The sequence below is a fragment of the Triturus cristatus genome, chromosome 4_2 (genome assembly GCF_964204655.1).
Source record: "Triturus cristatus chromosome 4_2, aTriCri1.1, whole genome shotgun sequence".
Classification (NCBI taxonomy): domain Eukaryota; kingdom Metazoa; phylum Chordata; class Amphibia; order Caudata; family Salamandridae; genus Triturus; species Triturus cristatus.
This window is the reverse complement of record NC_140586.1, coordinates 359,745,120-359,768,693: the sequence shown is the minus strand read 5'-3', so window position 1 is coordinate 359,768,693 and position 23,574 is coordinate 359,745,120. Positions and strand designations below refer to the sequence as shown.

Genomic DNA, 23,574 nt, shown 5'->3' with positions numbered 1-23,574 from the left:
ATTTCTCCCTGCCTGGATAAACATCACTTCAGACAGGTGGGTCCACAAAATCATTCAATCAGGCTACTGTCTCGAACTAACATCTACCCCTCCAAACATACCACCCAAACACCTTCCAATGTCACAAGAACATCTGTTACTGTTAAAGCAGGAGGTAATCTCCCTCCTACAAAAAAGTGCAATAGAACCAGTTCCCCTGCACCAACAAAACAAGTGAGTCTACTCCCTCTATTTTCTCATACCAAAAAAGGACGGATCTCTAAGGCCTATTTTAGACTTAAGACCCCTAAACCTATACATACATTCAGACCACTTCCACATGGTCACACTTCAGCAGGTCTTCCCTCTGCTTTCCCAGGGCGACTTCCTTGCTACTCTAGACCTCAAAGACGCCTATTTCCACATTCCCGTTCACGGCGCTCACAGAAAATATGTCAGATTCGTAGTGGACGGTCAGCACTATCAATTCAAAGTACTCCCATTCAGAGTCACCACAGCACCAAGAGTGTTCACCAAGTGCCTAGCAGTAGTGACAGCACATCTAAGAAGACAACGCATACATGTCTTCCCATATCTAGACGACTGGCTTATAAAAGCCAAATCGTACAATCAGTGTGTACAACACACTCACACCACCATTCAACAACTTAACAACCTGGGATTCACAATAAATCACGCCAAGTCCCAGCTGCAACCGTCCCACATGCAACAATACCTCGGTGCCACAATAAACACCTCAAGAGCGCTCGCCTATCCCACTCCCGCCAGGATAGCGAGCATCCAAGCTCTTCTCACCAGATTGCAACCGCAACACTCTCTTCCAGCTCAAGTGTTCATGCAACTCATAGGGATGATGGCCTCTTGCATATTCATAGTGCCTCATGCAATACTCCAGATGCGTCCTCTCCAAGAGTGCTTAGCACGCCAATGGAACCAGGCTCAAGGTCAGCTAACAGATCTGGTGTTGGTAGACCGTCGTACCCATCACTCTCTGCATTGGTGGAACACCAAGAACCTTTCCAAAGGGCGACCGTTCCTCGAGCCAGTTCCTCAAATAGTCATGACAGCGGACGCATCGCTCTCCGGCTGGGGAGCTCACCTACTACATCACACCATGCAGGGCAGGTGGACACCTCAACAAAAGTTACTCCACATCAACCACTTGGAATTACTAGCCATATTCCTTGCCTTAAAAGCATTTCAAAAACACATATCGGGCAAGATTGTCTTAGTCCGCACCGACAACATGACAGCCATGTAATATATCCAAAAACAAGGCGGGACACACTCTCTGCAGCTCTATCAACTTGCACAGAGCATATGGAGGTGGGCTATACCTCAGAACATTTTTCTCCTAGCCCAACATGTCCCAGGAGTCAAACACAATAGCCGGTCTTCTGAGCCGTCAAACAGAACAAATCCTTGAGTCGGATCTTCATCCACAAGTTCTTCAACCATTTTTTCAGATTTGGGGGCAACCACAGATAGACCTCTTCGCCACCCAAAAAAATGCCAAATGCCCATACTTCGATGCCAGGTATCCTCACCCATTGTCCAAAGGCAATGCGATATGGATGAACTGGTCAGGCAGATTTGCGTATGCTTTTCCGCCTCTCCCACTCATTCCACTAGTGGTGCGTAAACTACAGCAACACTCATTAACGCTCATCCTAGTTGCTTCAACTTGGGCCAGACAGCCATGGTACACCACACTGCTGGAACTCTCAGTAGCTCCGCACCAAAAACTACACCTCTCTCCACGCCTCTTAACCCAGAACCATGGAGAGATCCAACACCCAGACCCAGCTCAGCTCAACCTAGCGATCTGGCTCCTGAAATCCTAGAATTTGGTTATCTTAACCTTCCTCCTGACTGTATGAACGTCATCAAAGAAGCTAGACGGCCTACCACTAGAGCATGCTATGCAGCCAAGTGGAAGAGTTTCTTAATATGCTGCCATAACAACGACACTAATACCCTAGATGTGTCTGTCCAACACATCATAGGCTACTTACTACACCTCCAAAGATGCAACCTAGCCTATACCTCTATCAGATTGCATCTTGCTGCCATAGCAGCATATCTACAAAATAGACAGCACCTCTCACTTTTCAGAGTACCTGCCATAAAGGCCTTTATGGAGGGACTCAAAAGAATAATTTCCCCCCAGAGTACCACCTTCCCCTATGTGGAATTTAAACATCGTTCTCACAAGGCTAATGGGGCCTCCATTTGAACCTCTACATAAATGTGAGCTACAATTCTTAACATGGAAAACTGCTTTCCTCGTAGCCATTACTTCTCTACGAAGAGTTAGTGAACTACAAGCACTAACCAAGAACCCATTCTCCAGATGCATCTTAATAAAGTTTTTCTCCGGACTAATACTAAATTCCTCCCTAAAGTAATTTCTCCCTTCCACCTCAATCAATCTGTAGAGCTGCCTGTATTCTTCTCGCAGCCACAAACAGTCATAGAAAGAGCTCTTCACACCTTAGATGTCAAAAGAGCACTGCTATACTACATAGAGAGAACAAAACCCTTTTGTAAGACCAAACAACCATTTGTGTCTTTCTCACCACCACACAAAGGCAACCCCATATCAAAATCTGGGATAGCTAGGTGGATTGTCAAATGCATACAGATTTGTTACCATAAAGAAAAACGTACATTATCTGTTCCTCCTAAAGCCCACTCTACACGAAAGATGGGGGCTTCAATGGCATTTTTAGGAAACATTCCTTTAGATGATATCTGCAGAGCAGCTACATGGTCTACACCGCACACATTCACAAAACACTACTGTGTTGATGTGCAAACTACACAGGCTAGTGTGGGCCAGGCTGTACTCAAAACACTATTTCAAACTATTGCAACAGATACTGGTGGTCGCTGCTATGGGTGGATACTGCTTTACAATCTATGCACAGTGTAATCTGCAGCTCATATGCCTCGAACGGAATATGCTACTTACCAGTATGCATCTGTTCTTGGCATGTAGAGCTGCAGATCTACACACGCCCACCCGCCTCCCCGGCTACCCTTTACCTGTTCCAGTATTATCTTACTTAGATACACCACACATGGGCATCTTTCCTGTTTCTTACTAAGCTCCATCATTTCCCTGCCGGCGAAAAACAATCTGAGGATGGAGCCGATGCCCATGCGCACTATGATCCAAAGGAGGAGTAACATACCTGGTGACTTCCAAAGACTTTCCAAGACAAAAACAAGTGCAAACATCCGGGCCCAACACCAGATGGTGATCTATGCACAGTGTGTAGATCTGCAGCTCTCCATGCCAAGAACAGATGCATACTGGTAAGTAGCATATTCCTCCTCCAACACCTGCACCCCCCGAACAGTCTACATTGGCTCCTCGTCCACGTTCTATCCCTTCTACTCTGAAGAAGGTTCAAGATTTGCAGAATGAAGAATTCTGGCCATTATAGCCTGGTCCTTAGGCTGCATTATGACTTTATCAAGTGACTTTTCAGGGCTTTTCTGAAGAAAGGCGAACTCCAGCACTTAAGAAGTTATATTGGATAAAGTGCTCCGGGGTCCCCGCAGATGGGCAGGACTATTCAATGCTTATGACTATCATGGAAATACCCCAACGAGAGAACTGGAGTTACAGGTAAGAAATTACACCATCTTCGTAAACTAGCTCGGAGACTAGAGGCCAAACTCTTGGCCATAGAAAAAGAAAGAATTGAGCTGGGCCTAGGACCCATCTCTGGTGGAAGCAACAACTTAAATAGGGAGAAAGGAATCACTTTTGACCCTAAAATCCCCAAAGGGATTGTCCCCAAATATGTTGAAGGTGATGATATCACCAAATTTTCCCAGGTGACCGGGGCTCTGCGCAAAGAACACAGTCCCTCCCATACCAAGCCTATTGCACCAGCACTGAAACTGTACAGCTGCAAGGCCTTGAGTAGTGCACTTTATGGAGCTGAGCTGTGGGGTAATGCAAGAGCAAATGACCTGACATCCCTGGAGAACAAGTGTCTTAAAAATGTGGTTTCCCCTACTTGCCCACTAAAGCTCGACATGGGCATCAAACCCATAAGCGATTTAGCCTCCCTTCGTCCTCTGTTGTTCTGGCAGCGGATGGTTTCCACTCCGGAACTGTCGCCTTATGCCGCTGCCTTCCAGGAGGTCTGTGCCTTCGACACCATGCACAAAATCGGTTGGTTTAAACATGTCAAAAGTCTTATGTCATTCATGGGCCTTGCAGGCCACAACATTGGTTGTCCAATACCCCTCACTAGAAAAAAGATTAAAGCACTCCGTTGGGAAGGGGTTGAGCAAACTGCCCATATAGCTGGCAACCAGGGGAGATTGAATGAAGAAGTCAGTGATTCTAAGCTTAGCTGTACCCTCGAAAGCTACCTTGACATCATCAAAGTGCCGGCCTACAGGAAGTTATACATCCTTTTTAGAAATGGGACCTTGCTCTGTTTGCACATTAATCTTCCCAGCTGGTTTGAACCTGCGACGAAATCCGGATTTACTTAACACTTGAGGCTTTTAACTTCATGCTTTTTAACGTTTGTTAGCTCAACTTTTAACGTAATGCTATTTTTAATTTGTACGGTTTTTACCATTGATGTGCACCGATTGATTTAAGCTGATATGTATGAAACTTATCCCTCAAATCTTTGTTTCTTTTATGGTATTTGTACCAAAATAAAGAGTTTGATTATGATGATATCACCAAATGGTCTACAGCCTTTGAGAGGGCCTGTAGAATGAGGGAACTCATCCAAAATATTGGGGGTCTCTACTCTGGGTGCGGGTTTCAGAAAAATGCAGGGATAGATTCCTGACACTTGATGACACAGATGCTGAGTCCTATGACCTAACTCAGTGTTTCCCAAACTGGGGTCCGAGGACCCCCAGGGGTCCGTGGCACATTCCCAGGGAGTCCACAGGCAGCAGTTTTAAAAGCACTACAAAGTTCCTTGTAAGATTAGCAGTTTTCGAGCAACTATAAAAGTGTCAAGAAAATGCCAGTGATTAATGTACCTGCTGGAGAGAGATGAGAGTTTTGTCTAGTGGCAGCTTTGACTTATCTAATGTGACACAGAGGGTTAATATGCCTACTGCAAAGAACGTGTACAATGCATTTTAAGAAACACTATTTTATGTGCATAGGTCAGTGGGCTACTGATTTTGTCACAGAGATTCTTTTGTCACTGTGCAATTCATAAGGGACAACCGTAATCTAACACAGTGTCCTGTAAACTGTCAAAGAGCTGCTTGCAAACTGCATGTTAAAAGTTAGCAACATATGTTTATTCCCAGTCTATCATTATCCTGATGCTGCTATGTTCCCACTTCCTGCACATGAACAATTTTGTAATGCCTTTTTGTCACTTCTATGTGTGCTGCCTAATGCAGCGCACATGGAAGTTACAAAACGTCATTTTTATTAAAGAATGTTTATGTGCAGGAAGGGTCACCATCCTGAACATAAACAATCAAAGGTGTTTTGCTTTTTCCGTTGGAAAAAGCAAAAACGAGGAGAAATAAGGCATTTCTCCTCATTTCGCCAAGACCAGGTTTTCCATGGTATTAATTCTGGTGCTGTCTCCTATTTCAGCTGACCTTGTAAATAGAGGACAGCGTCAAAGTCAATGGGTGTTGGAGTGAAACGCCCACTGCAACTCCCACTGCCCACCTATTTCATGCCAAGCATTGTGTGAAAGGGGTCCTTTTTTACAAGGCAGCGTTAAGCCACAATAAGTGGCTTAACTTTGCCTTGTAAATAAGTCAAAGCCCCTATTGCCACAGGAACATCACAAAAAGTGACGTTCCCATGGCGATAGGGACTTGTAAATATGCCCCTAAAATCGTTAGTAATTTGAGTATTTGTTTTGTGTGCACACGTTTGTTTATTTTTTTTGAATTACTGTTTTAATGTTTGAAATTTAAATCCTACAAATTGCTTGGGGGTCCCCGGCTTCCAGTGGTGACTCAATGGGGGTCCTCAGGAGTCAAAAGTTTGGGAACCACTGACCTAACTGTTTTGTTTGAATTGGTTTATGAAATGTTTTTGGGTTACACAGTACAATAGCAAAGCAAATGACCGGTAATATAGCATACAGCAGATGATGTAGGAACATATAACACTGGGAAGATATTGTGGCAAATGAAATATGTTCATATCGCATTTTTAGTTACAGTAGCGAGTAAAGATCAGTGGCGTATCCCAGCTGTTATTGGGGACAGTCTCATACATTTAACAATAAACTCGGTCAGTAATTGTATGCATCATCATACAGTGTCACAAATGCAGGCGTAAGCCGAAATAATCCACAACAGCAGAAGAAAGAACGGCCATGTCGCCACCTACCAGTAGCATCAACATCTTGCAGATAAGCATGTAGCTATCCACACATCTGTCCAGTAGGAAATACATTAGATACAAGTAATGTTAAGTGTTGAGTGGGGAAAGATATAAGGAATGCAGTTGGTAGGGTGTGCCACTGATTGACTGGGAGAAACAGTCCGTCAAAGGCGGAGCACCAGGGATAGCTTATGGGTGAGGTCGACATGCCGTCCCTCCCAGTAACTATAGAAATCTGGAGGCGGGAGGGGAAAAAATGGGCCAAATCATAAAAAACAGGACAAACCCATTTGCATCAACATTGGCCCATCCATATGATAGTTGACTCGACATTATGCACCACAAGTGCCCACCGACCACTTCTCTCTAATGAAATACGGGAGGTCTCTGTCTCCTCCCGGGTGCCACAGTACAGGGATGGAACAACCGGAGCAGCGCTTGGAGCAACCAAGGAGGTGAGTGAGTGGCTGTATCGGCGAGCTGCAGTCCCGCCAGCCATCTGGCCACCCACTGTAATTGGTAAGCAAGATAATACTGTTCCATATTGGGGATATCCAGGCCTCCCTCTCCCTCTCCCTCTCCCATCCTCTCTCTCCCTCTCTCTCTCCCTCCCTCCCTCCCTCTCTCTCTCTCTCTCTCTCTCTCCCCCTCCCCCGACATGTTTCTGGACCCCTGGGACTAGAGACTGCTGCTCTCTGGGGCCTGAAACAATGCACCTCCTGGGATGAGGTGCCAAGCCTCCTCCCCCAGGATGGGCAGGGTTCACGAAGGGGCAGCTTCAAAGGCTTGCCGCCTTTGTGAACTTCCCTAGGCCACTTGCTGCTCTCAGCAACTGGTTCCAACCCCCACTTGGGGGGGAGAACCGGCGGGAAAAACAAGTGAGGAAGAGAAGTATGCCCACCTCTGCCAACTCCACCCCTCAGCTGGGGGAGGCGAGGTGAAGCACAACTCTCAGTCCAAGCCATCTTGAAGATGGGGGGACTCAGATAACCAGGGACAGTCTCAAGGCCCCCCTCCCACTGGAGGGTGGCATAATAGGGGGTGTACCCACCCCAGGGAAGGAACCCATGCCTTTTACCTACCTGCAATGCTCCTACATCTAGTATTTAGGGGCACCCCTGAACATTGCTTACTCAGACAAGAACCTGCAACAAGAAAAGAAGGACCGAACAGCCGTGCCGATGCTAACAAGAGGAAGACGCCCACTGACTTGGCCCCAGCCCACCGGCCTGTCTCCACCACGAACCTGCTCCTGCAAAATCCTGGTGTGTCCTGAAGCCAGCAACCTCCCGGAGGACCTACCTGCCTTCAAGCACAAAGACTTTGTCTCCCGTGAACACCAGATTTGTTCACCTGCAATCTCTGGCTCCGACCGGACACTCCGAATCCGCCCCACTCTGCACCCGCCGTCCATGGCCTGAGCTCGAGTGGGCAAACACCACGAGGTGGTCCCCCTGGCGATCCTGACCCAAGATCCGGTGACCCCTGATCTGCCTGCAGTCTAAATCCAGAAGGCCCCCCAACTGCGACCTGGAGCTGGTAAGAAGATCCAACCCCAAAAGGCACCCCTGCACCCGATGCCCCACGGCCTTGTGTGCCCAAACCAGCGGTGCCTAACCAACCCCTAACTTCCCAACTTACCTCTCAAAGTGGTGGTAGCACCCAGAAGACCTTCATCTCCCTGCCTGCAGCGCTTTTGTACACCGGAGGTTCTCCATTTAAACCAACAGGGTGTCCGACATCGAAACAGCACCCTGCTCCCGGCCACCCTAGTGCCGCTGAGGTTGCACCTTTGGTGCTAAATTGTTTCCCCATTTACCGTGAGCTAAAGTCCAGGAGGACAACCCAGTGGCCTGCTTGCCAGCACCCACGAACCGAAGGCCCCCTATCCCCCATTGGATAACATTGGGCCTCAGCACTCTGCACCCGGCCGCCCTAGTGCCGCTGAGGGTGTAACGAGAGTGCATCCTCGACCCTGTGGGTCCCCTGAGTCTACCCCCAGAACCTCAACTTACCTTGAAATCGACAACACTATTTTCCTCCATAGGATAACATTGACTGTTTTTCTGTGAAAAGTTTCTAAGTGTGGAGTTTGAGAAACTAAAGAAATTCTTTAAAATTGCATAATCTAACAAAAACTACTTTACTTACCTGTTTTCAGGAAATGTCCCAGAGTAGTATCTAAGTATACTACTCTGTGTAATCCTAGTAATCTCAAAAGTTACTTATCTGTTATTTTACCGAAAAGCCTATTCAAGTCTATGTACTGCATTTACTAAGTATTGCATTTCTCTGCATCCAAACTGTAAATCAAATCAAAGTGCATATACAAGTGTCATTCAAATTGTATTTTAATTGCATTACTACTGTAAAGTACTTATTGCTTACCTGTGCCAGGCTTGCTTGGTTCTAGAAAATAAAATAACTAAAATATTATTTTTATTCAAAAACAATTGGTCTGAAGTTGTCTTTGAGTGTGTGAATTCATTTTGTGACTGAGTGTGTACAACAAATGCTGAACACTGTCCTCTGATACTGCCTTACTGCTCGACCACACTACCACAAATAGAGAGTAATGTTTTATCTAACTTTTCCTCTGACTACCTTTGAGGTTCCACTGGACTCTGTGTACACTGTACCTCATTTTGGTATAGTATATACAAAGACAGCTTTCTACATGGTGTGCTCGAACATGTGAAAAAAAGGGGGTGCAACATAGTGGGGCAGGTTAGTGAAATAGTGTAATAGCCTCGGCAGGACCAACATTTTTAATATCGCTATCAGACCCATGACCGATAGGGGAAGCATCCGCCAGAAATCCATCTGAAATCTAATAGCCGATGTAGCCCGGACGAGGTTACCATCGAGCAGATCAGAGGGTTTATGATAGATTCTGAACCCCAAGGTAGCAGAAGGCACTGGGTTGCCATGCTATCGGAACGCCGGAGAGCATCAGGGCGGGATCAGGATATGTGGATGCAAACAGGAACAAACAGTTCGCCCAATTTACTTTCAAGCCAGAGATAGCTGCAAAGTCTGCAAGTGTGTGGGCCAGAGCAGCGGGATCGACCCCAGATCTCGGAGGTAGAGAAGATCGTCTGCCTAGAGAGATATAATATGTGTATTGTCTCCCAGGGGAATGCCTCAATTCATTACCTCGTGCACCAAGAACGGCTGCCAGCGGAAAAAAGTAGAGGGGATAGCGGGCATTCTTGGTGGGTCCCAAGGCATACCAGGATAGGGTACAATATAGGAACCCGTTCTCACCCTGGCCATTGGCGCAGTATAAAGCAGTCGCACCAAATGAAGGAACTGGGGCCCAATTCCTTAGTGAGGCAGAGTGAAAAAGAGGAAACCCCATTCCAGAAAGTTGAATGCCTTTTCCAGGTCAAGTACGAGACAACCTGAAGAAGGCCAGAGAGGTGTGGAGTAGGCGGAAATGCCAAAGAAGTGCCGCAAATTCAAGAAGGTGTTACGAGCTGGGACAAGCCCATTGTGGTCCGAGTGTATCAATGACTGAACCAGAGGTGCTAGTTGATCGGCGAGTATTTTGGCCAAAATGTTAGTCTGTATTGAGTAAGGCAAAAAGGTGGTAAGAGCCTAGGTAAGTGGGATCCCTATCTGGTTTTGGAAGGGATATAAGGAGCGCCTCCAGCAGCGATGTCGGAAGGATATAGGCTGTTAGGGCATCTGCATATAGAGTGTGAAGGCGCGGAGTCAGGATATAAGCATATACTTTGTAGTATTCAGCAGGTCATCTGGTCCATGAGCCTTGCCCGACGTCAGAAGGCAAAATGGGTTCCTCCTGTTCCTCCCGTTAAATGGAAGAAAAAGCGGTTAGTTTTATGGATGAAAAAAGTCTGCAAAGTGTTCTGGGCTAGGCGTAGCAGTGGATCTATACAGCGAAGAGTAGTGGCGTGTCAATTCAGCATGTATTTCATGATGCATAGGTCTACGTTCGATTTTGGCAATATTGTCATCTAGTTGCCTACGAATTTTCCATGTAATGTCTAAACTGTGACCTCTAATAGTAACTTTAAAGCCATCCCACTCTGTCAGCTTATCAGAAGCTGAGCCGGCATTGAGATTGAAATATTCTGTTGTGGCGACACCAAGGGACTCCCGAAACTGTGGGTCTTCCAAGTACCGCTGTTTGGAGGCGCCATGTGGGGATGGCAGGAATCTCCCTGTCCCATGCTAGCATCAGGGTCTGGGGGTTGTGGTCTGAGTGCGTGCGCCCCAAGTTGTCAATGTTACAGATTGTGGGAAGAAGAGCAGTCGACCCTACAATGCGGTCAATCTGCACATGCAAGTTATGCGGCTGGAGTAAAATGTCTCAACTCGCAGGGCTGGGTTGAGGCTCCGCCATAAGTCTACAAGAGACCAACGTTGCAGTTAATCGCTCGTGACGGTTAGACGCAGCAGCTGTACATGGCAGCTGAGGAAAGGACCAATTCAGGGTAGTCTCAAAGACTGAATTTAAGTCGCCACCCAGAAGCCAGGGAATCCCTCTCCAGCTAGATAATATGCCAGTTAGTTTGTTCAGATATAATATCTTGTTCTGTGTTAGGAGCATATATTGAACTCAATACCTCGTACGATCACATACCTGCCCTCCTTGTCTGGCACCACATCTTCCGCCATGAATGGAGTCCCCGATCTCACCAACAACCCCCTGGCATATGAAGAGTCATTTTTGGCAAACACCTGGCCCCGGCCCTGATGATGCAGGCTATCAACCTTCGCAGTTGTCAGATGTGTCTCCTGCAACAGTGCTATGTGGGCGGATCTGTGCGTAACGTACGAATAAACAGCATAGTGTTGTAAGGGCGTGTGCATACCTCGCACATTCCAGGTGACTATATTAGTGTAGGTCATAGAGAAGGTGTTATAAGGTCACATGTCCATTCCCCTCCCATGTGACACCTTTATGTGGGTCAATGAGCAAGAGCAAGTTGTGGGGCTGAGTGTGTGGAGGTCATAGAGATGGTGTTATAAGGTCACATGTCCATTCCCCTCCCCTGTGACACCTTTATGTGGGCCAATGAGCAAGAGCAGGTGGTGGGGCCGAGTGTGTGGAGGCAACCTGGTAGAACCTTGAGAAAATAATAAGAGGGGGGAGGAGATCCTTTTATTATTAGAGCATTAATGCAGAGAGCAACCGCCCAAATTATCAAACTAATTACGGCAACTACTGAGTGTATCGGTGAAATCGAGGGGGCGTGGGAGTGTTCCATGTCACCCGGAGGCAGTCCCCCAACATGTAGGTCATAATATAACCGCCAGCAACACACATCAAGGACCAAATGGTTACATCAAAACAAAGGCTCAAAGAACCCCCGCCCAAAAAGCAGCGCAACTAGACCAATCCCGCAACCAGAACCCCCTCCTTCAGAGGTCAGTCATAGTTAACAAAAAATTGTTCACCAGAGTTTCAGGAGATATAGAATTCCTGTAGGGTCACTGTACCAATGACTGCGATTAAAGTCAGAGATTCAGATGATGTCATCTGCCGTCTGGGATGTAAAATCAGGAGAAGTGACTGCATCACGTTAGTGGAGCCATCATCACTGAGGTATTTTGTTGAGTCAACATCCCAGTCAGCGCTGGATAGACGGTGGCGCATTGTGAATGCCATGTGTAAGGCTTGTCGGCGTTCTGTCGGCATCTGCTCCAAGTTTAGGACCACCTGATTACCTGTGACCCGCTGGCGCAGTCTCAGTGGGGGCCTTTTCTCAGCAGCACAAGTGGAAGGGGGTTGTGAAGCAACCAAACCACTTGTCTCCATCTAGCACCAGGCTTCCTCAAGAGAATCAAAGAAATGGGTACGTCCTTCAAATGCCACTCGGAGACAGGCTGGGAACCGCAAGGAGTAGCACAGGTCCAATTCGCGTAATCACCTCGACTGCGTGGAAGGATTTACTTAGTTTTTTTTGGACCGCCACTGTGTAGTCTAGGAAGAACATTATCGAGGCGTTGTTCACCTTGATCTCTGGCAGCTTGCTGTATTGCTTCGCCACCCCAAATCGAAAATGCCCTACTCCCACACACAGCGAAGCAATAAAAACACCTAGGCAGGGATTTCACTCTCTCAAAATGAGGCACATCAAAAGACAGTTTTCAGAATAAAGGGAGGAGTTTCATTTGTGCAACACTCCCTAACAGAAAGGCTTTCCCAAATGTCAAATGAAATGTGTGTGTGTGTGTGTGTGTGTGTGTGTGTGTGTGTGTGTGTGTGTGTGTGTGTGTGTGTGTGTGTGTGTGTGTGTGTGTGTGTGTGTGTGTGTGTGTGTGTGTGTGTGTGTGTATATATATATGTATATATATATTCAATGCTGACTGTGGAGGAATAAATTAACACGGAAAACTTTTACGGTGCATCTTGTGGTCTGTACCTGTTGATGTTGTGCAATTGACACAGGACTGCTGAACATTATATATATATATATATATATATATATATATATATATATATATATATATATATATATATATATATATATATATATATACATATAATCTACTGGCAGTTGCCAGTAGATAGTTATAGTTAGGACCGTGTTTCCATAGGAAATCCGCAACATTCTATTTGGAATAACTTTGGCGCCGATTGACGAATCCTCGCGAAATTATCAAAATAGGTGGGACGCTACGCTCCTACCCTGAAAGTCTCGGGGGGGATTCGTCAAGCGGGGGCTGAGAAAAAGGGGGGGTCCTAAAACGCGTTTTCCCCATGCATTTTTCCATAGGACCTTTAGTCCGAGCTACAGCCCGAACGGCGGAACAGAATTACTTGAAATTTGGCAAAGAGGTAGCCCTCAGGTCAGGGATGTGCCTTTTGAAGGTCTCGTGTAAATCTGTTCAGTATTTCCTGGGGAAATAGCATTTAAATAAATATATATATCTATGTGCGCGCTCCGAGCGCGTACCGTAAGCTTACCGTACGCGCACGCCGCCGTGCACGAGCGCGATTCTGATTGGTTGTTAGATCTCAGTAAACATTCGAATCGGTCGAAACCAGGAAGTGTCGGCCGCCATTTTGTCTCTCGCAGTCTGAGGGGGTGAAAAACAAAGGTGGATAACGTGAAAAGGGGGCAGGCTGGACAGTTCCTGACCCCCTAGCCTTTGTCAGGGGGTCCCAGAAGGACCCCCAAGGGCAAAAATTAATTCTAATTTTTTTTCAAAAAATCGCCGAATGCGCGTAGCGTACGCGCACGGCGTAAACTGAGAAATTCCGCGAGGAGAAATTCCGCGAACTTCGCGTAACTATTACGCGTACCGTGCGCGCACGGCAAAAACATTTTTTCAAAAAGGAAAGCTTAAAAAAAAATAAAAAAAATTGTGAGGTAAGGTTGGCTCTTAAAAGAGCCGTTGGGTTAATACAGGGATGGAGGAAAGAAAGAATGGGAATATTATGAGCGTCTACAAACGTGCTGGTCTATCTTATTGTTAATAAGGGAAACACTGGTCTCCCCAAAAACAATAAGACCACAACACGTTGTACACCTCATTGCAACCCTCCCAAATCGAGGGTTAATGTCCAGAGGAGCAGAAGAAGGTGATGCTCCCACCTCAGAGGAAGGGCTCAGCTGAGCTGCCGATGATGTACTCGGCTGAGCTTCTGAGGTTGGGCTCAGGTGACTTACTGAAGAGTTTTCTCCAGTATGTCGAGCAAAGGTCCTGGGATGTCTATCCCTAAGGTGTCTCTTCATAGAGTGATTTCCAAAGGAATACTTCTTCCTTGGATCTCCTCTAGATAAAACACGGTCACAAAGTGTGCAAGTGACCAATGGAGCATTGACCTTTTTCTGCCCCTCTGGAAAAGTAAAATACTCCCACACAAAAGAATCCTTTTGTTTCCTCCTTCTCTGTCTGATGATGGTGCTGCTAGGCTCACTCTCAGAAGAGGTCTGCTGCTCTGCCATTGTATCTCAATGTCAATTCAGCTCCTTCTCCTAGGGGATCTCAAGCAGTAATGAGGGGAATGGGTGTGGTGTGGGAAGTTTCTGGAACTGAAAGTAGTTTCAACCAATGAAAAGTGTTCTTTGTGGATCACATGACCTACCGTGCGCGCTCCGTAAGCTTACGGTACGCGCTCGTAAACAAGTACGCATGCGCAAATGTGACGCTTACGGAGCGCTTACGGAGCGCGTACGTAAGACGCACTCGCGCATGCGCATTACACGCCCCTGCGTAACCGCGACGTTGCTTCCGCGCAACGCGCATGCATGTACGCGTATGTCACGTACGTATCACGTAAGTGCACTGTACTTATGACGTACGGAGCGCGTAGCGTCAGCTTACGGTACGCGCATCGTATCACGTAAGCGCACCATACTTATGACGTACGGAGCGCGTAGCGTCAGCTTACCGTACGCGTACGGAAAAAAATGCATAAAAAAAAAATTAACCATTCCATAATGCAGGAAATAGTACATATATTATTATATACATAGGTTTACCAAAAATCTCAAAAAAAATTTGCATTTAAAAAACCGTACAAATTCACTGAAAAAACCATAGGTTTCACACACGTTATAGTTAGGAATTAGCATTTAAAAAACCTTGCAAATTCACTGAAAAAACCATAGGTTTCACACATGTTATAGTTAGCTGGACATTTCACTCGTAAAAAACCAATGAAATTCCCCCGTTATAGTTAGTGCAGGCAACTATAACTCACGCGACCGCAATCCTCTGTTGATGCTAATACTGTATCTTTAGCTATACATATATTACAAATATTTATTTTTCATAAAGACACATATGTCATCAGTGATGTAATATCTGACATCATCAGCAGAGGATTGCGGTCGCGTGAGTTATAGTTGCCTGCACTAACTATAACGGGGGAATTTCATTGGTTTTTTACGAGTGAAATGTCCAGCTAACTATAACATGTGTGAAACCTATGGTTTTTTCAGTGAATATATATATATATATATATATATATATATATATATATATATATATATATATATATATATATATATATATCGAACAAAAATGCTTTAGCCGCCTAAAGCTGGTAATGCACTCCGAGCCAGTAAATTTTAAAGCAGCTTTATTCCACCATGCTGACAAACCGGTTTCGGTCTTCGCGACCTTTTTCAATGTCAGAGTTCGATTTGCAATTACTTTCTTAAATACACGGATGTTGATAACATAGAGGAAAGACTATAATGTTCAACTAAACATGGAAGAAGGGCGACTATGCTAATAAATTACAGCAACAGTCGCCATCTTGGAGTTACTCATGGCCAATAGCCAACATATAATTCCAAAGTGACTGGTATTTTAACCAGAAAGAAAAGTAATCATTATCAGTCATTTTCATCACTGTGTTTACAGTTTCTAATATATACATTGTTCTAACAATTTTGTTAGTGCCTTTATGTTACAGATTATTAAGCCCTGAATGGGCTATAACATTCTTTTCACTATTAGTTTCTGTTTATAAAACATCATCATGTATTATATTTGAAGAAGGAAGAAGACAAAATTAGAGGTGAAAATAGCTCTACAATATTATGTTAAATCAATTAAATAAAAATAAGTTAGCGTCTATTTCAGTTCATTTCAACATTCAATGAAGTACCATACTTTGTTCCTTCTCTATACTTCATATAGATTTGATATTGTTATAAATAAAATTTGTGCGCTAGCTGAAAAGAAACGGAAGGAGGGGAAGGAGGAGGGAAAGGTTGGAGAAACAGGTATATATGTATATATATATATATATATATATATATATATATATATATATATATATATATATATATATATATATATATATATATATATATACAAAGGTCTGTATATATACACAAGAGACCTGCCCCAATGTGCATTCTTTTTCTACATTAACCTACGTGTACCCACAGTTCCTCTTCGCTGTTTAAACCTAAAGGTGCCATGGTTCTCAGTTCTAGAATATATCTAGATTCTAGCTGGCGCAATCTTTTAACCCTGTCGCCACCTCTTTGTCTCACTGGAATTTGGACAAGGCAGAAATAACTCAATAGGTGGCTGTCACTTTGGTGATGTAAAGCAAAGTGGCGTGCGACCGGATAGTTTTTGTCGTTATTGGTGATAGCCCGCATGTGTTCCAACACTCTCTTTTTTGCGGGGTGCACCGTGCTCCCAATGTATAGCAAGTTGCAAGGACAACTCAGACAGTATACTACAAAGTCTGAGTTGCAGTTTAGAAATTTGAGGATTAATTTTTCAGTCGGTCTGCCTGGGACCTTATATCCTTTAATCTTCTTACTGCTCTTGCAAGCTTTGCATTTAAGACAAGGGGAAAACCCTTTGATTTCATTTCTGCCTTTGGTGTTCTTTTCAAAGTGGCTGTGTACTAATAGGTCCTGTAGAGACGTGTTCCTCCTATATGTGATGCTGGGATATTGGGGCAACTGTTTACCTATGACCATGTCTGCCCTCAAGATCTTCCAATGTCGGTTAATGATTTGACGAATCTGAGGAGAATTCCTGGAAAACGTCAAAATCAGCCTAGTTGTGTCGTCTTGTGGCTCATCCTGCTTATTTGCTAAGAGCAGATTCCTTTCTTTCTGGTCTGCTCTGACTTCTGCTGCTTTCAGTGTTTTTACTGGCTAGCCTCTTACACCGAAGCGCTTAATGGCTTCTTTCTTTGATCTTTGATAATTCGTGTCTAGTGTGCTGTTTCGTTTTATCCTTAATAACTCCCCATAGGGGATGCTATTCACCAGGCATCTTGGATGTTAGCTGGTAAAGTGCAAGGTGGCATTACCTGCGGTGGCTTTTCGGTATAACTTAGTCATTAATTGTCCCTCACTCGCATATACCAGTAGATCTAGAAAGGCCCCTTCTGAATCACTTATGTTACTGGTGAAGTGCAGATTGTAGATGTTATGGTTCAGGAGATCTAGGTATGTCATGAATTCTTGATAAGACCCTTTCCAGACGATAAAAATGTCGTTGATGTATCTAATCCAGACGGCGATCTTATTCAACCAGGGCTCATTTGCCCCGTACCAGGCCACGTGCTTCTCCCACCAGCCCACGAAGAGATTTGCGTAGCTGGGGGCGAAGCACGTGCCCATTGCGGTACCTTGTTTCTGAATGTACAGCTGGTTGCCAAAAAGGAAAATGTTATTATATAAACAAAGTCATGAGCTCTATGATCATTTGGTTGTGTTCAATGTATTGAATTGATCTTGTCTTTAGAAAACTCTCAACTGCTTCTAAACCTTGTATATGGTTGATACTGGTATATAAACTAGTTATATCCATGGTTACCAACATATGGTTCTCCTCCCATGGTATGTCCGCAATTTGTCTAATAAAATCAGATGTATCTTTAACATAGGATACCAGATTACTAACAAAGGGACTCAGTACAGTATCAATCAGTGTTGAGGTCTTTTCTAGAAGGCTTCCTTTGGAGGACACGATCGGTCTTCCAGGAGGACTCTTGTCATTCTTGTGCAATTTGGGGATGTGGTAGAAAGTAGGGATAGTAGGATGATCTGTTTTTAGGAATTCATACTCATCTTGATGCAAAATTCCCTTATCCCGCCACCTACTGATCAACTGATAAAATTCTAAGACACTCTCATTATATTGCTGTCTAGAAATTTTATTGTAGCAGTCCACATCACCAAGTTGCCTAAGGGCTTCCAACTCATACAGTTCTTTATCCTGAACAACGACATTGCTGCCCTTATCTGAGGGCTTAATTTCCAAGGATTTATCTTCCTGAAGTGATTTGATGGCCTCACGTTGTTTTTTGGATATGTTCTGTAATTTCACCTCTTTGTGGTTGGATGCAGTTCTCAAATTGTCAAGATCTTGGATGACCATCTCCTGGAAACTGTCGATCATATCAAATCCTGTTTTAGGAATAAATTTTGATTTTCTTTTTAAGCGACTCTTGCCTCCAATTTGGATCACATCCATATCTCTTGTTAGGGTAAGTTCTCCACCTTGTGCTTCCTCCTGACTCATTGTTTTAATTTTTCCGCCAGAGTATTAATAGTTTGTAATGTTGTCAAATCAGCTATTGTCAATGAACTAAATACGGGGTTAACTGCTGGTTGCGCTTTCCTACCACAAAATATTTTCCGCAGCTTCAATTTTCTTATAAATTGATAAAGGTCTATCCTCGTTTGGGGATAGTCCCACTGAGTCGTTGGACAGAAGGTGAGTCCTTTCTTTAACACCTGTATTTGTGTATCGGTAAGCTTTTTGCGTGACAGATTAACCACTGTTAAAAAAAAAATATATATATATATATATATATACATGTGCAAGCAATAATATCACACTTGTACGTAAGCAAATGCAGATGTTAAATGCATTGAATGAAATACAAGCAGATAATATTGATAATACTGAACGTCCACGGCAAGCCCACTCCTGATTGGGTGTTTCAACACACTCCGCAAGCTGGAACTGCTACTCTGAATTAGACGCATCTGCCTTCACTCAGGTCCAAAACCCCACTTTCCAAGTCAACAAACCCCAGTTTTATATTCTTTAAGCACAAGAAGTTACCGAAAGGACCGCCTCTGCACTAGGGAAACATACTGGAGTTGGCCACTCTCCATGCAAGCATTCCAAAGGCAAAGGAATTCTCATGTATCCTTCTGCGCTCCCACATGTTCCAGCCCCTTATCATAGCGAAGCTTGAGAAAGTAGTACACAATCTCCAAAAGTACAGAAAACAATCTCCAAAAGTACAGGAAACAATCTTGAACGTGAATAGCCTAAACAACTTGAGTGATCTGGGGGCCTGTTTGTGTGCGCAGAGCTCAAGCTAGACTGAGTCAGAATTCAAGATGGCATGAGGGCATGTCAAAGCCAATAATAAGAACTTCATAATACTTTGCAATGTACAACACAATGTACATTTGTGCACCACTGCCTATAAAACTACACACTGTATCTCCCAATGTACAACATAATGCACATTTGAGTAACACTGCATATAACACTACACTCCGAGAAAGAGAAGTACATTCTACACCTTTCTTTCTCACATGCTTTCAAATGCACATCCCACACGTTCTGTTCCTGGCAAGGCTGTAAAAAGCAAACACTCCAACTCTGAAGCCAGAAGGAGTCACGAAAGAAATCTTCAAGGAAAAAATGCACATGCAGGAAAAAGTATGTCGTACATTCAAGCTAGAATAAATCAAAACACCTAAAGTCAATTAAAACAATGGTAGTCAAAGGTCATCACGCGGCCCCAATTCATGGGAGTGCCCCTGGCACTACACTTGCGCAATTCACGCAGGATGGCATTGCTATCCCTATAATTCAGTAGGCAGAATAAGAAGGGCCTTGGGCTTCTGCGTCGGGACCCGGTGTGTGTGCTCAATTGAAAAGAAAGGTGTGAACTCCGCATCGGGCAAGAGCGTGCAGATCAATTTTTCAGCCAAAAAAACAGCATCTAGGCCTTCCTACCCCTCCGGCAGCCCCAACGCACAGACATTTTTCCTGGGGGAGCGGCCCTCAGCATCTTCCACCTTATGCTCTAGGGTGTGAACATGATTGACCAGGGATTGGAACAAAGCGGTATGGTCACGAGCGAGGGGTTAGAATTCAGACAGTGTGAGTTCGGTGTCACGCACCTTATCAGTAAGCTTTCGATGGCCTGCGTGGAGGAGATTGAAGTCTGCCTTGACCCTGTCAATCCTGCCTTCCAACGATTTTCCTGTATACTAGAGTGTGGCACCACTCTTCTCCACAGCCTGCAAGACTGTGTATAGTTTAGCTCCCAGCGACGCCTCAGGAAGCAGTGCCTCTGACCCTGAGCGTTACAACAAACAAATGATGGACGGAATGCTGACAATGCAGACATTCTCCCCCAGTCAAGAGATCTGGGTTAAATCCATCGTTCTTTTGCCCACTACGCCACCCCAGTTTAGACATGGCCATATGCAAATCAGTCTTGACCCTGTGCCTCATGGGAACAGTCCAGCCCGAACTGCCAAGCCATGTCTTCCCTGGACCGGAATCAAGCATCCTAGGACCGGTTTCTGGCTATCAGCCGTCAACAGCCAGGATAGCTTGACTCCAGTGGCGTAGTGAGCATGGGTCCCACGTCTGGGAATACCCATCCCACTTAGGGCGAAAAGCGTTACAACAAACAAATGATGGACGGAATGCTGACAATGCAGACATTCTCCCCCAGTCAAGAGATCTGGGTTAAATCCATCGTTCTTTTGCCCACTACGCCAGCCCAGTTTAGACATGGCCATATGCAAATGATTGCTTTATTGAAAAGCAATCACGGACATGGTCATGCTTGTTTCTGGCCCAGGGAGGACCTGGCTTGGCAGTTCGGGCTGGACTGTTCCCATGAGGCACAGGGTCAAGACTGATTTGCATATGGCCAGGTCTAAACTGGGGTGGCATGGTGAGCAAAAGAACGATGGATTTAACCCAGATCTCTTGACAGGGGGTGAATGTTTTGATTTGTTCTGCATTCCGTCCATCAATTTTGTGTCTTTTGCTTACTCGCCCTAAGTGCGCCAGGTATGCCCAGACGTGAGTCCTGGGCTTACTGTGCTACTGGAATCCAGCTATCCTGGCTGAAGAGGGGTGAAACCCCGAAATCGGTCCTAGGATGCTTGTTTCTGGTCCAGGGAGGACCTGGCTTGGCAGTTCAGACTGACCTGTTCCTATGAGGCTGAGGAAATATGAATTTTGTGATCAGTTATGTCCCCTATCGTAGACCCCAACGGCTCCATGTGCATGCTATAAGTACATGTATGTTCCCTCCAGTTCCAGTTTTGAAGACGCAAATACATGTGCGTCCACCGTCAACATGTCCTCTTTCAGATCCGCCATGAATGGGTCAGATATTCCATTCCTAAGTATGAAAGGCCACCGACTTTATGTGGTTCACTTTCCACATTTTACAGATTCAGGCGAGTAGGCCCTGAATTCTGTCATCAAGCCTTTTCCTGCCTTCTGCCTCTGAAAGCTCCAGTCTGAGCCTGCATCTGTATCCATGAACTTTGTCCTACTCCCTGCGCGGCTAACGGTGCCTGATCCAGCCTGTTGCCTGCCAAAAACTGCATTTCACCTTCAAGATTATCTGCTCCGCTCCTCATCCGATACATTCCTGTCTAGTAGTTTAGGTAAACATTCCTCCAGCTACCGTGCAAAGGGCCAGGCCTCGCTGTCCTCATGCAAGTAATTCATAGCCCCTGTTACCATGGAATATTCCTACCCCCTCGCATCTCATGTAGACACTTAGACGCTTGTACACGCACTAACAGTCAGTATAGAATAGATTCTATCCTAGAGACCTTTCCTTTTGGATAACACAGTTCTTTAAACATAGGATATTAGATATGATTTGGGATTAGGTTGACATGACCCCCCAGACTTCTGTCTCCACATGTAGAGCTAAATGTCAAGTCCCCTTCACCCTCTAGTTGCACGTCAATCACACGTCATGCGGCTGCGCACGCATCTCTGCCAAATATTTCTGCTGACATTGCAGGATTCTCTTATGGATCCACCCACTTGTGACATCATGTATAATGACGTTATCTTAGTTACGCCCATATGTCCACCTCTATTAGTTACGTATGCACATTTTATCTGTATTATCAGCTGTTACGCCTCTTGCATCTGTTTCACTGTAATGCATTTCCTATAAAACTGATTATCTGTCAATAATGTATGCCCTTCCTTCCTGAACTTTCGTGGTGATGGAATAGAAGCCTGCAATTCGAATTGTATTCCTTTGTATAGGAATAAAGCCTTTTAGAACCTCTAATACCACGGATTCTGCCTCTTATATTTACTGAGTTATTCTTACTAGACTTTACCGCATAAAAAATAGTACCGGTAATGAAATATTTACCACATAAATTGGCGCCCGAACAGGGACACTTTCTCATCTCACGCGCCGGCGGTGCGTTGCAGGCCCGGTCTCCTGCCACAGCTGAACGGACAAAAACGCGTACCTGCAGGATTTCCTGTTTCTCCCTCCGGCCAAGCGGGGGTGACTGAGGCTGCGATCAACACCCAGACGAGGCGGTGAGAAGTGCGAAGTATCCCGACCAGAGCCTAGCTGAGAGAGCAAGATCCGAGGTATACAGAGGCCCACCAGGTTCCGAAGTCCCGAGTCCAGTCGAGTCGAGTCCAGTCCGGTCCAGTTTCAGTTCCGTTCCGAGGCCTTCCGTTCCGAGCTACCCGGTGAGTACCATTACCGGGGAGGCATTTAACGTGCACATAGTCTGTGCCGGTCAAGACGGGTTTGGGTACACAAATCCGGTCTGCACTGTTTCAGCAGTGTATCTGTACTGTTTAGCAGTATATCTAGTATGTCTTGCATATAAATAAGTATTATCTAGTGTCAATATTATGTCAGTAACTAGTTTTCTATTAGTTATCATCGTTCGTAAAACTGTTAAGTGTTAAATGTTTTAAAACGTTCTATATATTGTGGTGTGAATGACTGTTCATTATTGTGTTTACTGTATAAAGTGTGTCCTAGCAACCATCTAAAAATGCCGCTCTTTTCGAAACTAAGACAGATCAAAACTAGAAAAGGGGTACTCGAAGAAGCTGTTCCCATTCCACCTAGGGACACTCCAGGGTACTTTATGTATCATAAGCATGGCCTAGATGCCGTATTATTTCTTGATTTATGGGTGGACTACACCAAAGAGTTACCAGAGAGTCAGAGATGGCCCGCAGCGGGGACCTGGGATGCAGATAGCATCATGAGAGTAGAAGAAGAATTATGGAAAAAGAAAGCCAGACAGTCACAGAAGGATGCCATTGAAGTATAGACGTACAGAAAAAGCGCTCAGACAGGAAGAGAAAGGTAGAGAGAATTCAAATAAAACCCGAGAAAATCTATTAATTGAGGAAGGTACCCGAGTAAAATCAGAACAAGTAGATAGACAAAGAAACACTCTTATGAATGGTATGTATCCTCTTCTGGCCGAAGGGTTACCTAAGGCTACCCCGGAAATACCAAAAGACTTGACTCCTCCACTGCTCCCGATAAAAGCACATCCCAAAACACATCCCAAAACAGCAAAGGACGTTTTCCTTTCCTCCTATTTAGATGACGTAGCTCCCGAGTATGCTAATGCCATACCACACACACCGCTTGCCGATGGTGTTCAACACCAAGAGCATTCGTCTGTACCCCCGCAACAACAAACTCCTACGCAAGTCCCAACAGGTCCGTCCGTTTCCACTGT

At 45.0% G+C, this 23,574-nt stretch overlaps 1 protein-coding gene across 1 annotated transcript in view; it reads left to right on the top strand.

Moving 5' to 3' along the window:
• CEP350 (centrosomal protein 350) overlaps positions 1-23,574 on the top strand; it is a 1,602,561-nt gene that overhangs the window by 273,997 nt on the left and 1,304,990 nt on the right. The gene's annotated exons all lie outside the window — the stretch shown is intronic.